A 21253-nucleotide genomic window follows, 5' to 3' on the forward strand; every position below is an offset into this window, starting at 1 on the left:
AACTACCTTCCTGGCCGGAATACGGCGGCGACTTCCATAGACTCCCATAGGAGCCTATGGTAGCTGCCGGAGAAGGGAGGTGGGAGGGAGCTTAGCAGCGTGTCTGTTAAACTCCCACTCCCTTCTCTCGTCCTCTCCGCCCCTTGCCGGCTGTTTGCAATGGGAGGGGCAGGACGGTGTGGGAGCTAGTTGCTAATGGAAAGGCGGAAAGGGGGCGGGAGCTTAGCACACTAGTTCCGATCCCGTCCCGCCCCCTTTCCTTGCCAAGAGCTAGCGAGGAGCCAGACAGGGGAAAGCACTTTAGCAGAGCTAAACTGTCTCCCCTACCCCCATGACAATCCGAGCTCAGCGTATATGCATTGGACCCGGGCAGTCTGGACGCACAAACAGCAGATTTGTGTGCCTATACACATGATTTTTGGTCGTGCTGTGGCCGTGACATAGCCGACCGAAAATCGCTACACTCATGTGAATGAGCCCTACAACTCAAGTGCCAGAGTTTACTTTTTTTCCCCCTTTTTTCCTAGTAATGCATAAGCTTAATTACATTTCCATTCAGTGGGTGCCGGTTAATTGGTTCATAACATTGGAGGTCTGTATGAACTTTGGCTATAAATGAACACGTTTACCTGCTGTGTAGAATCTTTATCTTGGTCTCTAGATCCATCATCGAATAACAGAATAGTTGAGTTCTTATTTCATTTTTATTGCTTTCTCCAAAAAAAGAAAACAAAGTCCAAATCCCGGGATAATTGCAGAGCCGTTAGTATTTGGCACACTCTTCCATCTTGGCACATCGGAGTAGCAATCATTGGCTCAGTCATTTTGATTATGCCACTCATGCAAAGTAAGAGGAAGAAGCAACTTCTTTTTAGCCCTTTAGCAGTGATCTCTGGCAGCGGCGGTCCGCAGAGGGGCCATTATCGTATCCACTACAGGAGAAAATGCTGCAGTGAAGTTAGCAGTGATAGCAATGTCAGCTGTGAGGGCTCTGCGGTGAATGGCATGATCTGCAGGAAATAGGCACCGCTGATGAATGGGTCAGAGGCGCAACAAATTTGGATAAGTTTTCCTACTTCTATGTGCAGAATATAGTTAAAGGCATTATTTGGTACTGGTTAGAAAACACCAATTAGTCTACGGTTTCTGTCCATTCTGCACATGCTGACACATAGTTTATGATATTGGTGCGTCTTGGCGAGGTGGCTTGGCACGTACAGCAGAAGATTTTTCATTATTTCTGATTACTGGATGTTACGTGCAAATGAAATGGCCAATAACTTTTCAGACAACTTGTGCTTATATGATCGGCAGTGGAATAATTATCGAAACTGCTATATACTTTATTTACCTAAAATAATGGTTTTTGCGCTGAAAAATCCCTCAAAAGTGCTATCTCATGGAATGGTAGAGCTGGAAGAGACCTCCAGGGTCATCGGGCCCAACCCCCTGCTCAGTGAAGGATTCACTAACTGGTCCCAGACAGATGTCTGTTCAGCCTTTGTTTGGAGACTTCCATTGAAGGAGAACTCCCCACCTCCCGTGGCAACCTGTTCCACTCATTGATCCCCCTCATTGTCTAATATCTAATCTGTGTCTCCTCCCTTTCAGATTCATTCCATTGCTTCTAGGCTTTCCTTGTCCAAATGAAAATAGGGCTGACCCCTTGCTTTTCGCTGTGTGCTCTCACATGATTGATAGGGGGCGCTACAACAGCAGAGCTGGGGGATGAATAATCCTGCTCATTGAACTCTATGCATAGAAAAGAGAGTAGGGGAAGGAGGAGGGAGAGGCACGCATGCAAGTCACTCACAGATGTGAATGCTGCTGGAAGTAGTGTTGAGATATTGTCACAGTGCGTCACCGCTGCTCACCTGCTCCTAAGGTTGCGATTGGATGCCACTGTCTGTTTCTGGTCACTCCCAGGTCTCTAGCGCACTCCCACTTTCTCTTGAAGGGCCACTGCATGCACACCCTTATTCTATCCCCCACCAATCACCAGCTGTCATCTGCTATATTAGACATCCTCTCCCCATGGAAGATGTCTAACGGGTCTCAATAGGCATTGTGATAAACCCCACTACTGTGTATTCCTGGTTTTGACCCATGCCTGATATTGACACACTGACGTCTCTGCCCCCTGACCTTGTCTCTGTATTTTGGACTCTACTATTGTCTGCTGCCTGCCCTGACTTTTGGCTTTCATTCATGCTCCTGTGCTGCCAGCCCTGACTTCAGCTTGTTTCTTCACTACGCCTCCGTTCAGACTTACATGTACCGCACTTTGGCTGCTTCAAAACTGGGACTATCTGTATGGGTAACGGCATAGGGACTTCTCTGCATAGCCAATATCCCATCTGGACAGGTTAAGCATGAAAATCAGGGTTCTCCAAGTGCTACCAACTCAGATAACCCAAAGTTCAACCAGTATGTGGAAGGCGGATTCACATCTGTCTACCTAACAAATATACACTTGTACACTACTAAATCTTTCTGTACACTTCTACATGATGAAGTTATATCTCTGTATGTGTAACAGAGAGTTACAACCATAATCTCTCTAGTTCTCTATGAGCAGTCTATAGAACACAATACACACGGCACAGAACAGACTCATCCCATCAGTTCTGAGAGAACTGAGAATCAGCTATAAGTTCTGCAGAGGGAAAAATGGGGAAAAATGCTGGATAAGTCATAAAATGGCCACAAGGAGTGCTATTGCCATCTATGCACACATAGCAGGTTAAATCTGAAACGTTAGGTATGCTTTAAAGTGATTGTACCACTTCTAGCTATTATAGGTAGGATAAATCGATGACCCCTTCTTCTCAGCTGGTCAGAACATGTCAGCACCTCCATCAATTACAAGAAGCTTCCTCTCTGCATGGGCCAATATGAGTGCAGAAGGATTTCCATACCCAGTTAATTCTGTGCCACAATGAACTGCGCCAGTTTTGAAAGCCAAAGAAGATCAAATGCATTTCTAGATGGTGGTGGTGGTGTGGGGGCTAATAAAATGAGCATCTAGTATATTTTGTTATCTAACTTGTAGTTTATTCATTGGTCTAAATATCTGCACATTCTGGGATTTGGAGTCCAGTGGGCGGTCCTACCAATATGAATGCATGTATATAGAAGACCGCCCACTGGACTCCAAAACCCAAAATGAGCAGAGAAATCTATAAATTAACTATAAGTTCTACTAACTTTTTTTTTACAAAACTTTATTTCCATCTTTCAGCTCCTCCTTCTCTGTACCATGTGGCATTCAGATAGAACTGCATTTTCAACAAGACTCTTCCCCATAAAGAACATATTCAGTCATTTTAGGCTCTTTGCGTCTATTGTTTGCAATATTTGGGCTCAATGGAAGGATCTGCAACATGTGGAAACATTAAGCTTCAGATGACGGGGCTTCTAGAACCGAAGCGCTTGTTACATTCGTTCCTCTTAGTTAATTTGCAAATTATCTTTGTTTTCCTAAAACTCATCTTACATGATATTTGTTTTACTTTTGTGTCTTTGTTTAATTTAATTTCACCCATGCTGCTATCTCACAGGCTGCAGGCAGTTCCAGTAGCAAAACAGCTTTTCAGAAGTATCTAAATCAATCGTATTATCGGCTTTCTATGAATATGCATGACGGCACTTCTTTAGTTTAAACTAAATTATTTTGTACCCTTTGGACTTTTGGGGACCTGAAAAAGTTAACAATTGTTAAAGTCTTTTCATTGACTGTATCAGGCAGAGAGTGGATAGCTGTCTCTGATTGCAGTGGGGAATAGGAGATCAAAAATAATACATATGCGCGTATACACAAACCGCCCCCAAGGGAAACGCGTTCTAGAGGAAAAATATGCTCTAGATCGAAGGGTCATTCTGTGAGAATGTAGGAGAGGACACCCGGGGAATACAGAGGAAAACACTGACTAATTGAAAAGGTTAATTTATTCATGAAACTGCTCCTTTTATATCAGGTTGAATTGAGAACGGATTAAAAAACATGGTGATAGAAATTTAATGGCGAAAACCAGGCTGTATCGGCTCCGTGTACCCAGGGATCACTTCTTTGCAAGTATACAGTACTGTGCAGAAGCTTTAGATGGGTGTGGAAAAGATGCTGCAAAGTAAGAAAACTTTCAAAAATAGAAGTGCTAATAGTTTGTCAGTTAACAAAACATAAAGTGAAAGAACAAAAGAGAAATGTAAATCCAATCAATATTTGGTGTGGCGCCCTTTACCTTCTTACCCGCAGTTCTTCTAGGTACACTTGCACACAGTTTTTGAAGAAACCCAGAAGGGAGGTTGTTCCAGACATCTTGGAGAACTAAGCACAGATCTTCTGTGGATGTCTCGCTCCAATCCTACTGGCTCGTCATGTAATCCCAGACAGACTGGATGATGATGATGAGATCAGGGCTCTGTGGGGCCATAGTAGTACTTCCAGGACTCCTTGTTCTTCCTTACACAGAAGATAGTTCTTTATGACACTGGCTCGATGTTTCGGGGGTTGTCCTGATGCAAATAAATTTGGAGTCAGACATCTTCTATGTATCAAAAAAGTCTTACTTTGTAGCATTTTTTCCACATCTACTTAAAGATTTTGTACGGTACTGAAAACTGTTGTTAGATATTCCAATTTTAATGCATTATAATAGCAAATTTTGAACCAAATTCAGAAACTCTGTGAGATTCTCCATTGTTCTCCCTTCAAAATGTAGTAATGTCTGCTTTGTGCCTCGGAGAAGTAATAAAGTCCCCTCTGTGACTCCACAAAGTAATAGAACCCACTCCATGCTCCAACCTCTGTGTCCCCTCTAAAGTAATAGAGCCCCCTCCATGCCCTCAACTCTTTGCTCCTCAAAAGTGTCCTTCTGTGCTTGCACAAAATAGTGTAGCTCCCTCCTTGTCCCCACAAAGTAATACAGTCCCTTCCATGCCTGTACAAAGTGAAACAGTCCCCTCCGTTCCCCCACAAAATGATACAGCCCCTTCTATGCCCATGCAAAGTAATAGATCCACCTCTGAACCTCCACAAAGTAATAGAGCCCTGTTTTTGCTTTCACAAAGTAATATAACTGCCCAAAAAGTAATAGAATCTTCTTGGTACGCCCACAAAGTAATACTGCTGCCTTTGTGCCATCAAAATAGAACCCCCTATGTGCCCCTGTAGCATAATACAGCTTCCTCTATCATGTATCCACAGCCCCTTTGTGCCTCCTGTAGTCCACAGCCCCCACCGAGTCACTCACACAGGAGAAGCTATATTCCCGATGCTCCAACTTCATTACATTACACTACTCCATGCACAACCTGCTACTTTATCTCCTTAGTACACTATGTGGGGGGGAGCTGTGCATGGAGCACCTCATCTCGATTGGTAAAAACTTGGGGAACGAAGTGAGCAAAACAAAACTAAACTGCAATGTACTTATTTGGAAAACATCTTGTCTAAAACGGGATGATCATCCTGATCAGGGCGGCCCCATGTCTGGAATGTAGGGGATTTCTAAACTATCCTTAGATGATAAAGGGGATGACAGTGGACAAATGTCAATAGCAGTAAAAACCACAATATAGGAAGGAGAAGTAACACCCCAATACAGGAAAGAAAACCAGGGATTTATCTGAATGATGGATGATACCAGGGAGATGTGGACTGGACCAGAACTTTATCAGCAGAGGAATAACTGGCGCCCTCTTAGAGGAGCAGCCAGTATATACAAGGAGTGAACAAAATATGGAAACACATGCCTAAATTTACATGAGATTATAAATAGAGATGAGCGAACGCGTTCGTCCGAGCTTGATATTCGTGCGAATATTAGGGTGTTCGGGATGTTCGTTATTCGTAACGAACACCATGCGGTGTTCTGGTTACTTTCACTTCCTTCCCTGAGACGTTAGCGCGCTTTTCTGGCCAATTGAAAGACAGGGAAGGCATTACAACTTCCCCCTGCAACGTTTAAGCCCTATACCACCCCCCTGCTGTGAGTGGCTGGCGAGATCAGGTGTTCGCCTAATATAAAAGTCGGCCCCTCCCGCGGCTCGCCTCAGATGCCTGGTGAGTTAGATGAGGGACAGTGCTGTTTATACCGGAGCTGCTGTAGGGAAAGAATTGGTAGTTAGTGTAGGCTTCAAGACCCCCCAAAGGTCCTTATTAGGGCCACTGATAGCTGTGTGTTGGCTGCTGTTAGCAGTGGCATTTTTTTTTCTCAAAATCGGCTCTGCAGAGCGTTGCACCTGGCATTAGGGACAGAAGTGCTGCATAGGCAGGGAGAGTGTTAGGAGTGAGTGTAGCCTTCAAGAACCTCAACGGTCCTTTCTAGGGCCATATTTATCCGTGTGCAGTACTGTCCAGGCTGCTGTTAGCTGTGCTGCATTTTTTTTGGGCTTCTCAAAATCGCCTCTGCAGAGCATTCCACCCTCCATTGATACTGCAGGGAAAGAATTGTATAGGCAGGGCCACAACACAGTTATTATTCATAGAATATACGCAGTGCTGCCTTTTGGTGGAAAAACAAGTGAAAACAAATCTATTTGTCCAGCCTCTGTCCGTCCTTACGGGCGGTGGACACGTGTGAGCTGCGTGAAAAACATTGCTAAATCATACGCACCCAGCTACGCTTTACTGCTGGCTTCGCCATTTGCTTTCCTTAATTGGGAAAAAAAATACCTGCTCTGCCAGAGTTATAATAACTCTGCTACCCTCACGTTCTGTGACACATTAGCAGGGACACAGCACAGTTATTAAACTTAGATTATTCATTCACTAGAGGCAGTGGGGCCTTTCGTTTTCCAAAAAGGGAAAAAATTATATTTGGCCTGCAGTCTTGCGCCAATTTATTTCCTGCCTGTGAAATCAAATCACTGGTAATACAGCATGCTGAGGGGTAGGGGTAGGCCTAGAGGACGTGGGCGCGGCCGAGGACGCGGAGGGCCAAGTCAGGGTGTGGGCACAGGCCAAGCTCCTGATCCAGGTGTAACGCAGCCGACTGCTGCGCGATTAGGAGAGAGGCACGTTTCTGGCGTCCCCACATTCATCGCCCAATTAATGGGTCCACGCGGGAGACGGTTATTAGAAAATGAGCAGTGTGAGCAGGTCCTGTCCTGGATGGCAGAAAGTGCTTCGAGCAACCTATCGTCAACACGCAGTCCTGCGCCGTCCACTGCTGCAAATCCGAATCCTCTGTCTGCTGCTCCTCCTTCCTCCCAGCCTCCTCACTCCACTACAATGACACCTGCTCAGGAGCGGGAACACTCCCAGGAACTGTTCTCGGGCCCCTGCTTAGATTGGGCAGCAGCGGTTCCTCTCCCACCAGAGGAGTTTATCGTCACTGATGCCCAACCATTCGAAAGTTCCCGGGGTCCGAGGGAAGAGGCTGGGAACTTCCGCCAACTGTCTCAACAACTTTCTGTGGGTGAGGAGGACGATGACGATCAGACACAGTTGTCTTGCAGTGAGGTAGTAGTAAGGGCAGTAAGTCCGAGGGAGCAGCGCACAGAGGATTCGGAGGAAGAGCAGCAGGACGATGAGGTGACTGACCCCACCTGGTGTGCAACGCTTACTCAGGAGGACAGGTCTTCAGAGGGGGAGTCAAGGGCATCAGCAGGGCAGGTTGCAAGAGGCAGTGCGGTGGCCAGGGCCAGGGGTAGAGGCAGGGCCAGACCGAATAATCCACCAAGTGTTTCCCAAAGCGCCCCCTCGCGCCATGCCACCCTGCAGAGGCCGAGGTGCTCTAAGGTCTGGCAGTTTTTCACAGAGACGCCTGACGACCGACGAACAGTGGTGTGCAACCTTTGTTGCGCAAAGCTCAGCCGGGGAGCCAACACCAACAGCCTCACCACCACCACCATGCGCAGACATATGATGGCCAAGCACCCCACAAGGTGGGACGAAGGCCGTTCACCGCCTCCGGTTTGCACCCCTGCCTCTCCCCCTGTGCCCCAACCTGCCACTGAGATGCAACCCCCCTCTCAGGACACAGGCACTACCGCCTCATGGCCTGCACCCACACCCTCATCTCCGCTGTCCTCGGCCCCATCCAGCAGTGTAGTTCAGCGCACCGTTCAGCCGTCGCTTGCGCAAGTGTTCGAGCGCAAGCGCAAGTACGCCGCCACGCACCCGCACGCTCAAACGTTAACCGTCCGCATAGCAAAATTCATCAGCCTTGAGATGCTGCCGTATAGGGTTGTGGAAACTGAGTCCTTCAAAAGTATCATGGAGGCGGCGGCCCCGCGCTACTCAGTTCCCAGTCGCCACTACTTTTCCCGATGTGCCGTCCCAGCCCTGCACGACCACGTCTCCCGCAACATTGTGCGCGCCCTCACCAACGCGGTTACTGCCACGGTCCACTTAACTACGGACACGTGGACAAGCACAGGCGGGCAGGGCCACTACATCTCCCTGACGGCACATTGGGTGAATTTAGTGGAGGCTGGGACAGAGTCAGAGCCTGGGACCGCTCACGTCCTACCCACCCCCAGAATTGCGGGCCCCAGCTCGGTGCTGGTATCTGCGGAGGTGTATGCTTCCTCCACTAAAGCACCCTCCTCCTCCTCCTCCTCCTCTGTCTCGCAATCAAGATGTGTTAGCAGCAGCATGTCGCCAGCAGTCGGTGTCGCGCGGTGTGGCAGCACAGCGGTGGGCAAGCGTCAGCAGGCCGTGCTGAAACTACTCAGCTTAGGCGATAAGAGGCACACGGCCCACGAACTGCTGCAGGGTCTGACAGAGCAGACCGACCGCTGGCTTGCGCCGCTGAGCCTCCAACCGGGCATGGTCGTGTGTGACAACGGGCGTAACCTGGTGGCGGCTCTGCAGCTTGGCAGCCTCACGCACGTGCCATGCCTGGCCCACGTCTTTAATTTGGTGGTTCAGCGGTTTCTGAAAAGCTACCCACGCTTGTCAGACCTGCTCGTAAAGGCGCGCCGGCTCTGCGCACATTTCCGCAAGTCCCACACGGACGCTGCCACCCTGCGCACCCTGCAACATCACTTTAAGCTGCCAGTGCACCGACTGCTGTGCGACGTGCCCACACGGTGGAACTCTACGCTCCACATGTTGGCCAGGCTCTATGAACAACGTAGAGCTATAGTGGAATACCAACTCCAACATGGGCGGCGCAGTGGGAGTCAGCCTCCTCAATTCCTTTCAGAAGAGTGGGCCTGGTTGGCAGACATCTGCCATGTCCTTGGTAATTTTGAGGAGTCTACCCAGGTGGTGAGCGGCGATGCTACAATCATTAGCGTCACCATTCCTCTGCTATGCATCTTGAGAAATTCCCTGCAAACCATAAAGGCAGCTGCTTTGCGCTCGGAAACGGGGGCGGGGGAAGACAGTATGCCGCTGGATAGTCAGGGCACCCTCCTGTCTATTTCTCAGCGCGTACAGGAGGAGGAGGAGGAGCATGAGGAGGATGAGGAGGAGGGGGAAGAGACAGCTTGGGCCGCTGCTGACGGTACACCGGCTGATTGCCTGTCATCCTTTCAGCGTGTATGGCCTGAGGAGGAGGAGGAGGAGGAGGAGGAGGAGGAGGATCCTGAAAGTGATCTTCCTAGTGAAGACAGCCATGTGTTGCATACAGGTACCCTGGCACACATGGCTGACTTCATGTTAGGATGCCTTTCTCGTGACCCTCGCGTTGCACGCATTCTGGCCACGACGGATTACTGGGTGTACACACTGCTCGATCCACGGTATAAGGAGAACCTGCCCACTCTGATTCCCGAAGAGGAAAGGGGTTCGAGAGTGTTGCTATACCACAGGACCCTTGCGGACAAGCTGATGGTAAAATTCCCAGCCGACAGCGCTAGTGGCAGAAGGCGCAGTACCGAGGGCAAGGTAGCAGGGGATGTGCGTAGATCGAGCAGCATGTACATCCCAGGCAGTGCAACAGTCTTTAAGGGCCTGGACAGCTTTATGGCTCCCCACCAAGACTGTGTCACCGCTCCCCAGTCACGGCTGAGTCGGCGGGAGCACTGTAAAAGGATGGTGAGGGAGTACGTAGCGGATCGCACGACCATCCTTGGTGACGCCTCTGCCCCCTACAACTACTGGGTGTCGAAGTTGGACATGTGGCCTGAACTAGCGCTGTATGCCCTGGAGGTGCTTGCTTGTCCTGCGGCTAGCGTGTTGTCGGAGAGGGTGTTTAGTGCGGCTGGGGGAATCATCACAGATAAGCGTAGCCGCTTGTCAACCGACAGTGCCGACAGGCTAACACTCATCAAGATGAACAAAGGCTGGATTTCCCCAGACTTCTGTTCTCCACCAGCGGACAGCAGCGATACGTAAGCAATACGTAGGCTGCACCCGCGGATGGAAGCTACGTTCTCTCTCACCATCCAAAACGGGGACATTTCTGCTTCATCAATCTGTGTCTAATATTCCTCCTCCTCCTCCTGCTCCTCCTCCTGAAACCTCACGTAATCACGCTGAACGGGCAATTTTTCTTGGGGCCACAAGGCTCACTCAAATAATTTTTCAGAACAATTTTTATAAGTTTCAATGCGCTTAAAAGCGTTGGAACTTTAACTTGAACCAATTTTTCGTTACACTGGGCTGCCTCCAGGCCTAGTTACCACTTAAGCCACATTAACCAAAGCGATTAATGGGTTTCACCTGCCCTCTTGGCTGGCCATGGCCAATTTTTGGGATGTACATTAGTACTGTTGATACAGCAATTTTTGTGGGCCCTCGCCTACAGTGTAATCAAATTAATTTTTAGGCCACCTGCATTACAGCTGACGTTACCTCAGCTGTGTTGGGCAATGCAATGGGATATTTTTATGTACCGCCGGTGGGTTCCAGGGAGCCACCCATGCTGTAGGTGCACACTGAGTTTTTAATACATCTGTACACTTCTAAAGAACCCGTCTGACTGGGGCATGCAGTGTGGGCCGAAGCCCACCTGTATTACGCACGACATTACTACCTCAGCTGTGTTGGGCAATGCAATGAGATATTTCTATGTACCGCCGGTGGCTTCCTGGCACCCACCCAGGCAGTGGGTCCACAGGGAGTTTAACCTACATGTGTCCACTTGTAAAGAACCCCAGTCTGACTGGGGCATGCAGTGTGGGCCGAAGCCCACCTGCATTAAGCACGACATTACTACCTCAGCTGTGTTGGGCAATGCAATGGGATATTTTTGTGTACCGCCGGTGGGTTCCAGGGAGCCACCCATGCTCTAGGTGCACACTGAGTTTTTAATACATCTGTACACTTCTAAAGAACCCGTCTGACTGGGGCATGCAGTGTGGGCCGAAGCCCACCTGTATTACGCACGACATTACTACCTCAGCTGTGTTGGGCAATGCAATGGGATATTTCTATGTACCGCCGGTGGCTTCCTGGCACCCACCCAGGCAGTGGGTCCACAGGGAGTTTAACCTACATGTGTCCACTTGTAAAGAACCCCAGTCTGACTGGGGCATGCAGTGTGGGCCGAAACCCACCTGCATTAACCCTTTCCAGTCCACTGTGTGACCTGTGAGGACATTAGGGTTTAAGGCTGTACAGCTCCGTTGTTGGTAGACGTCCGTCGGGGTTCTCTTACTGTATATTGCCAGCCTCTCTGCTGTCGGAGCCTATCCTACGTGTCAGCTCATGCAGTACTGGCTTTAGCCAGCATATAGCGCCGTTGTATAACAGCAGAAAAAGAGTAAGCCCCCTAGGAAAACCATATACAAATTGGATTGGAAAGGGTTAAGCACAACATTACTACCTCAGCTGTGTTGGGCAATGCAATGGGATATTTCTATGTACCGCCGGTGGCTTCCTGGCACCCACCCATGCTGTAGGTGCACACGGAGTTTTTACTACATCTGTACACTTATAAAGAACCCCAGTCAGATTGGGGCATGCAGTGTGGGCCGAAGCCCACCTGCATTAAGCACGACATTACTACCTCAGCTGTGTTGGGCAATGCAATGGGATATTTCTGTGTACTGCCGGTGGGTTCCAGGGAGCCTCCCATGCTGTGGGTCGACAGGGACTTCACAATAGGGAGTTGTACCTGCCTGTGTCTATGAATTAAAAAGCCCGGTCTGACTGGGGCATGCAGACACCTTGACAGAATGAATAGTGTGTGGCACATAGGTTCCCCATTGCTATGCCCACGTGTGCAGCTCCTGATGGCGGTGGCACAGGATTCTATTTCTCATTGCTTCTGTACAGCATTGTGGGCTATCGCTCCGCCCATCTTTTAAAGAGGGTCGCTGCCTAGCCGTGCCAACCTCTGCAGTGTGTGCCTGCGGTCCCTCGTCATGGCAGACGCAATTCTAAATAGACATGAGCGTGGTGTGGCATGAGGGCAGCTGAAGGCTGCCCAGGGACACTTTGGTGTGCGCTGTGGGGGGGGAGGGGGGGCGGTTGGGCAGCATGTAACCCAGGAGAAGTGTCAGTGGAGTGTCATGCAGGCAGTGATTGTGCTTTGTTGGAGGTAGTGTGGTGCTTAGCTAAGGTATGCCATGCTAATGATGGCTTTTCAGAAGTAAAAGTTGTTGGGAGGGGGGGGGGGGCCACTCTTGCCGGTATTGTGGCTTAATAGTGGGACCTGTGAACTTGAGATGCAGCCCAACACGTAGCCCCTCGCCTGCCCTATCCGTCACTGTGTCATTCCCATCACTTTCCTGAATTGCCCAGATTTTCACACATGAAAACCTTAGCGAGCATCGGCGAAATACAAAAATGTTCTGGTCGCCCATTGACTTCAATGGGGTTCGTTGTTCGAAACGAACCCTCGAGCATCACGGGAAGTTCGTTCCGAATAACGAACACCCGAACATTTTGGTGTTCGCTCATCTCTAATTATAAATGATATTTCAATAAAACATGTAGAGACCAATTTTAAGTAGAGGTAATATGACACAGATGCTGCCAAACAGAAGTGAACATCTGCCCGAACAACAAGGTACCATTGATCAGGGGTTTGAGCCACACAGCTGCGGTTATCAGCTGGCTCCCAAAACCACCCAGAACAGGGTAAGAGGTGAAGTAAACACAAATTTGGTGGGATAGCTCTCAGCCAAGCAGGCATCAAAAGGGCAGCTCAGTGCTAATGATTAAAATCCCATGCATTTCGTACAGTGTTTCCATATTTTTGTCCACCATATACTATTAAAGTGGTTGATTGGATGGCTGGAAATAACACCTCCCCACTGACTAATTAGACCACATACCATTAGATTCAAGTGGACAGGTCGGTGTCTAGCATTAAATGGCAGGGTACATGCGCTAATGCCACAATCACATGGGCTGGGCTGGCGGCATGATTTTAAGATCATTGACACCTCAAGCAATCCTGATTTCTTGTGGATGGATATAGTAAATGTGTTGAACGTTCTGTGTCAGCAGTGCAGTATACTGGAGCAGAGGAGCACATAGAAGAGTTCTGCAGTCATTGTGGAGCATCATATTCCATTTCAGGAAAAACAGAGGTTGATGAAGGAGACAGGAAGGTTATTTCTGAACGAGCCCTCGATACATACTGAGGATCGATGAATCACGGGGAGTTTTCTCTGCTTCTACAAATTGCAGCTGAAAATCGTTACATCAAAATTGTTTTTTTTTTTTTCAGAAATAGCGGCTCTTTATGCCATAAAGATAATTGTATTGTGAGGGATGAAGGTAATGTGGAATACGCTACAGATAAACAGATGTAACTAACTTCACTTTTAATGTATCATGATAACTACAATGTGCTGCACTGTGATCTACTACAATGTTGCAAATTGAGTTCTCACAATGAGCCCGTCACGATCATCATTGTTCTGTCTGTATCTGTAATTATAGCCAATCAGCTACAGATGTGGCAAAGTTTAACTTGACTGTGATGACTTTGTGAAACAAGTTATCTTATCTTAAAGGAAAATGTAACAGCAGGTAGAGCTGTGTGAAAATAACGAATACAGCCGTACACACCCGTCCTCAGCCCCAGTGATGCAACCAGCCATGCGATTGTCCGGGTGAAAAGTAGTCTGAGCAATGACCGGATGGGCAAGGGTGGTAATGCGGGCGGCAGGTGGCTTGGCAAGGGACCATCGTCTGCTGACCTCATTTTGTTAACACAGGCCAGGCTTCCCCACAGTAGGGGATGTGGAGCGCTGATGTAAGGGGGCGTACAGGCATGGACCATGTCACAGGTTCTGACACGGTTCTTGCTCACCAGAACTTTTGCTGAATGTAACAGTCACCGAACAAGGCTGCCAAGTTCCCTTTACCGGCAATTTTAAGACATGCCGTAGAAACAAATGAGCAGGTTACGTCACCTGATACTTCATAAAGTAGATAGAGGTCCCAGCAGAGATACAATTGAGCGTTTTACAAGCAGCGCTCTTTCCTTTCGGCGGTTCAGTTATGTTTTGTGGTATTCCTTCCTCATAGAGGATTCTGTGTCTTCGTGATACAGCAAAGCCTGAAGCGACAGCACTGTAGTTGGAGCAGTACCCCGATTATCAATGTAGGCCTGAAACAGCGAGGACTGGAGCTGCGCCATGTTCCTTTCTATTCTCTCTCTCCACTAACCCAAAGCCACTGCCCAAAAAAAGTATAAGAAAGTCCGGGAACATACCACTACTGGAACTCCCCCCAGTGCATGTGCGACCAGAGCCTTAAAAGCTCAGTCATATATAAGTGAAATAAATATTTAACAAATAAAGCAAATGTGAACACAACATATAGTGGCACCCCCGTTATACCGGTCTCTGTTGAAAGGGGAAGTCAGGTGATTGCTGCCTGCTAATCAGACGCCGTAGTGTCAGCGTTGAGAACTCCTAGCATTATGACATCCAGGTTGTGAGTGCCGATTCCAGGGGAACAGGGGCTTCTTCACAAAGGCCAGAATTTGGCCACAACACGCAATGCAGCACCCACTTAAATCTGCCACTGTGGGACACATTACCAAAAGAGAATTGCCACACGGAAACATGCAGATTTTGGTATGGAATTTTGCACGTGTTTCGGGCGAATTCCATTTGTGTGAAAGCACCCTTGGACAAACCTACCCATATGCTGTGGCAGGACATATGGATGTCATAGAAGGGACCCAGGTAGAGAACGAATTCACTATATAGGAAAGCCCCCATGCTGGAGGACTTTGGTGGGTGGCCCCTGTAAATTTCCCTGATGACAACAACTGGTCAACAGGCGTTTCAACTATTGCACTGCAACCATCACCAGTGGGTAATCACCCAGGAGCATACCCCCCATGGGGTGGGATATCTGCCCTAGACCTAGAAGCTTTAAATTACACCTCTACATTCTCCATGGGTTCTTCATGTCTCTTTTCAATTTTCAAATCTTTCATCGCTTCGCTCTAATTAGGGGCTAGTCTCCTTTTATGAGAGATCACCAGTTTCAATTTCCCATAATCCATCAGTCTTCATAATGAATGCAAATCCTTTTATACAGCAAACATTTACTGAAGTGAAACACACTTAGACACCAAGTAGTTATTACAGAGCTATCATGACCGCTCGACTTATGACCAGAAGGAAATGTACTGTAAGATCATGTTATGTTGTCATGCAGAATGTAAGATAATTACGCCTGTCGGTGTCAAAGAACAGACGAGGGAAACTTGTGCTGTCAACCCAATATTCACACGGAATTCAGTATGTGCCTCCCTGAAGAAGATCACAACCACTCACCTTCAAAGTGCTGTTCTTCACAGTAGCTTGTAGAGGCCTAAAAGGCTTGTGCCTTACTACAACATTGTGTTATCAGTCACAAAAACCAGTCTAACAGGAGCACAAGACCCCAGCTTGGTAGTTCAACTTCATAACACATCGGGAACCACCCAGGAACCTAGGATGACATTATGTATCAGAGTGCAATGCCTGCTGATCCCAGCAGAGTGGTCTTTTGTAACTGAAAGATGGTAATTTTGTTGATATTGAGCTGTTCCAAGTGCCAGAGTCAAGCTCTTTAGGCACGACACCCAGCGTGCCGATTACCATTGGGACCACCATGCTGGCTTGTGCCAGAGATGCTATATTTCAACCTTCAGGTCTTCATATTTGGCCAATTTTTCTGTTTTTCTCAAATCAGATGTGTTATGGGACAAGACTTTGTCTGTTTGTATATGGGAATCCCACAATATTTTTATTGCTTCATCTTAAACCATTTTTTGGCTCCAGTTTTCAGTGTGGGCAGAAGACCTTCCTAATCTTCTTCTTCATTTCCTTTTGCTACTTGTTATCCTTCTCCTCCTCATTCTGTTCCTTCTTCTCCTTTGTCTTCTCTTTCCAGTTTTTTCGGCTCTTCAGTGTGGGCAGATGGTCTTCTAAATCTTCTTCTTCATCTCCTTCTCCTCCTTTTCATCCTTATCCTCCTTGTCTTGCTACTTCTTCTCCTTTGTCTTCTCTTTTCACTTTTTGGGCTCTTTATTGTGGGCAAATGTTCTTCTTCATCTCCTTCTCCTTCAACCATACAACTACAAATATTGTAAAATGACTATGTTATAAAATGAAGTGACCTTTCAGTCAGGAGCTCAAGATACTTACAGTATGTAAGTCAATACATACACAGGGTTATTACTTGCTATTTATTTTTCTCCCTTTCTTGTTAATTGACTACTTTTTAGCTCACCTCTGTTAGAACAGAGCTGTAATCTGTGACTACAGCCCAGCTACAGTGCCTAATCTGAAGTTTATAGGACATACCCCCTGTCTAATCATTGGTGCAAACTGTAGAGGAGACAGGGGGTGTGTCTCCCAGGATCAGTGATGATACAGGGTGTGTGTCTCAGACTACCTCAGAATAGGCACTGTAGCTACATTATAGTCACAGATTGCAGTTCTGTTCTAATAAAAATAAGCTATAAAACAGCCAAAGAGGAAAATCTAAGGAAAAATAATTAGCAGGTAATCACTCCCCTGTGGGTATTGACTTACATAGCATACAGAACTCCTGACTGGAGGGTTACTTTAAAGAGGGTAATTATGGAATAAGGGGTATGTGTCTTGATGCCCAGGGTTTTCCCAATGAGTGTGTAAAGAGTGGTCTGCTGAAGGCAAGCCTTTTTCTAAAGACGACTGCTAATTGATGTAGGTTCGGCTCCTGAATGAAGCATAGTCATGTTATGCAAGTGAAATGAATGTCCAACCATACAATAAATGGATGGGCTGATCCAACAAAGTTGGAGCCACACTTATTTAATGCTTTTGTACTCAGTATGTCTTTAACAATAGAGATGAGCGAGCATACTCGTCCGAGCTTGATGCTCGTTCGAGTATTAGGGTGCTCGAGATGCTCGTTACTCGAGACAAGCACCACGCGGTACTTGTCTTGATTAAACGAGCACTGACCATTGAATTCAATAGAGCCGGCAATACAGCCGGCTCCATTGAAAGCAATGGGCTGCCAGCTAGCACGGGATGAATTTTCGGGAAGGGCCTAAAAATATAAGCCCTTACCTGAAATTCATCCAGAAATGTGTAAAAAGTAAAACAAAATATATACTCACCTTGTCCCGGCAGAACGATGTTAGCCCATTGAATTCAATACAGCAATTGCAATACAGCCGGCTCCACTGAAAGCAATGGGCTGCTGGCGATCGCACAATGAATTTTCGGGAAGGGCTTAAATATATAAGCCCTTCCCTGCAATTCATCCAGAAATGTGTAAAAAAAAAAATATATATATATACTCACCTGGTCCCGGCAGACGGAGTTCAACCACGGCCAGCTGGCAGTTCTCCTGAACGGCTCTCTGTAGTATTCAGCAGCCGGGGATTTAAAATCCCCACCTGCTGAATGAGCTGCCTCTGATTGGTCACAGCCTGACCAATCAGAGGCAGCTCTCACTCACACCCATTCATGAATTCATGAATGGGTGAGTGAGTGCTGCCTCTGATTGGCTCAGCGCAGCTCTCAGCTGAATGACAGCTGAGCTGAGCCAATCAGCTTAATAGTGAGACCTCGGAGCCCGAAATGCAGCCCTGCATGTTGCTCCTCGCCTGCCCTATCCATTTCTGTGTTCTTTACATGACTTTGGTGATTTGCTAAGATTTTCACAAATGAAAACCTTAGCGGAGCACCAGTCATATACAAAAATGCTCGAGTCGCCCATTGACTTCAATGGGGTTCGTTACTCGAAACGAACTCTCGAGCATCACTGAAAGTTCGACTCGAGTAACGAGCACTCGAGCATTTTGGTGCTCGCTCATCTCTAGTTATCATAGCACACCTACACTATTTGCCTAGCCTGGCAGTCAACAGACTTCAAGGGGCTACTTAAACAGCATAAGATCACAGTCACACATGTGCTTTTTACCATGATTACCTCGGTGTTTTGAACCCTGTTGTAATTATGGTAAAACACTCCCATTGATTTCAATGGGGCCTTGCAGACCTGTGCTGGAACATGACTTTTTACTAACGCCACGATTTCCTAGCGCAGTTTTTAATGCACCTCATTACCTATCACAATGATGGGGTGCGTTACAAACTGGTAGTAAAATGGCTGCAAAACGCTGCTATCAAAATCGCAAGGTTTTGCAATGCTGTGTGTGAGAGTGGCCTAAGGCATTAAATGAACGTTTTACACATTATACAAACCAATGTATGGCGTAGAGCGTTGGTTCGATGCCGAGTAGATCTGTACCAACACTACACAGTGGTGTGGAATAAACTTCTTATAATGGGACATCCAGGGTGAAGAGTGCGGTTCTTTTTCCTTTTTACAAAGTTGTTGCTTATATACATGGTATACATAAAGCTTTGTACTTCACATTTGCTTTTTAATAATTCATACTCTTCATATGGAATAAACAAAAAAATCTAAAAATGTCAAAAAATTGGGCACATGATAAAACTCCTACATTCTTTCCAAGGCCAACCTCATCAACTCCAATTAATGTTGGAGATGCTCTCCCTTCCCCCGGCACATTGTCTCATATTTGGTTTTCATGTCCAAAAATCTCTCCTTTCTGGGATGTAGTCCAAAAAGTAATCAAAAATATATGCCATGTAGATATTTTGGTTTGCCTCCCAAAACATTAATGTTGCATTCATGTGCATGTCTTATTCACCTTTCCTGCACTGAGGTAATATGAATAGGTCAGAAAAGAAGGGATATAAGGATATACACCCGGTCGGACACCATTCACACTAAGCATAAACCGAATGCGCAAGCAACAAAGGGAAAACAGAGAAATAGACTCTACACCAGCACTGTGCAGCCAAATGCTTACCAAAGTACTCAAACAATAAGACAGATAGAACATAAATAAGTACAAGTTATTAATATTTTGACTAAAGTACATAAGCTCACAAACCCATGTCCAAGGGTCCTCATTGTCTGTGGGCCCCTACACTAAAGAGACAACAAAACTCAGGTAAAGGAACCTTGCATACTAGTAGGGTGATAGTCCCAATAAGGATGGACCCACGCTGGAACTTAGGGACCACCTGTCTGAACCTAGACAGGAACACCAGATGAGGACATTATAACAGGTGTCTGCACACTTACAGACACAAGAGAACATCAACATAGGACATAATACACACCAGGTGTCTGCACACCAACTAACAGACATTGAACATGTCATTGTTCACACCAGGTGTCTGCACACCAACTAACAGATATTGAACAAGCCAGTGTTAACACCAGCTGTCCTCACACCTACAGACATACACTGAACAAGCCATTGTTCACATCAGGTGCCTGCACATCAACTAGCAGACATTGAACATGTCATTGTTCACACCAGGTGTCTGAACACCAACTAACAGACACTGAACAAGCCATTGTTCACACCAGGTGTCCGCACACCAACTAACAGACACTTAACAAGCCATTGTTCACATCAGGTGTCTGCACACCAACTAACAGACACTGAACAAGCCATTATTCACACCAGGTGTCCGCACACCAACTAACAGACATTGAATATATCATTGTTCACACCAGGTGTCCGCACACCAACTAACAGACATTGAATATATCATTGTTCACACCAGGTGTCTGCACACCAACTGACAGTTATTAAACATGTCATTGTTCACACCAGGTGTCTGCACACCTACAGACACAGGAAAATCCCACCCAGAACCTCATATATGCACTGAAACAGACATAGTTTAAATGTCCACACCCACACACATAAGGGGCAGAGCGTCAGACATCACCCATCTGACTGAGAAGAGACAATGTGTCAGACATCACCCATCTGACAGTATAAAGCACATTCCACGTCTGGAACCACACCTGACAGAAAAGCAAGGGAGTAGGGGCCTCAGAACATGCAAACAGGAAAATCAGGTGTCAGACCATCTTCAGGAAGAGTGTAGGAGAACGACTCAAACAAGACTTACAAGATGCATGACTCTAAACAACAGAGGGAAGGGTGAGGAATGAGTAATGACCAGCACCCTCCATTTAAGTGTGCATTTGGCCACCACAGAATTGCTGTGAGTATTCAGTTGCCAAATGACTGTAGCAATTTCGCTCTGTAAGCTGGAACCCTGTTTGTGACATGCAGAGAAACAAAACATCATCAGAAAGGAGTACTGAGCAGTGGAGATTTAATTTCAGTAGCTACAAATATAGCAAAGTTTAACTTAACAGCGGTAACTTGTTGCAAGAAGTAATTTTAGCTTTAAACAATGAAAACCCTTGAACAGCTATTGACAATGCAAATAAACATCTCCTGTTTAGATGAATCCACGTTTCTGTTGTACAATCTGATGGGAAGGTCAGAATTTGGTGTAAGCAACATGAATCAATGAGACTTTCCTGGTCAGAACAGGTCAGTATTACCATCTAATGTGTGACAACTACAAAAATATTTCTGTCCGCAGGGGCCGATATTCCTGCAGAGCCATTTTGTCATCTATTGGAAACTACACCATGATAAATTGCTGAGATTCAGTGTGCTACTACTGTGTTTCCTCGAAAATAAGACCCTATCTTATAATAAGATTTGCCCCAAAAGAGGCACAGGGTCTTATTTTCAGGGGGTGTCTTATACTCATCAAGCAGGCGCCATTCAGGTTCCTCTCGCTGAGCTACAGCACTCCTGCAGGTGTCCATGTAGTCCTCAATGCTGACGGAGCATCTCTTGTTAGTGACGGGGCTTGCATACCCGGCCTCCAGCAAGCGATTGCTCTGATTGGCTCAGGAGCACTGCCTCAGCCAATTAAAGCTGGCTATCGATGAACCAATCACAGCCATTCAATGATGTCATTCAATGAATGGCTGTGATTGGTTTATCGAGTGCCAGCTCTGATTGGCTCAGGCAACGCTCCTTAA

This window comes from Eleutherodactylus coqui, chromosome 12 (assembly GCF_035609145.1).
Source record: "Eleutherodactylus coqui strain aEleCoq1 chromosome 12, aEleCoq1.hap1, whole genome shotgun sequence".
NCBI classification, from domain to species: Eukaryota; Metazoa; Chordata; class Amphibia; order Anura; family Eleutherodactylidae; genus Eleutherodactylus; species Eleutherodactylus coqui.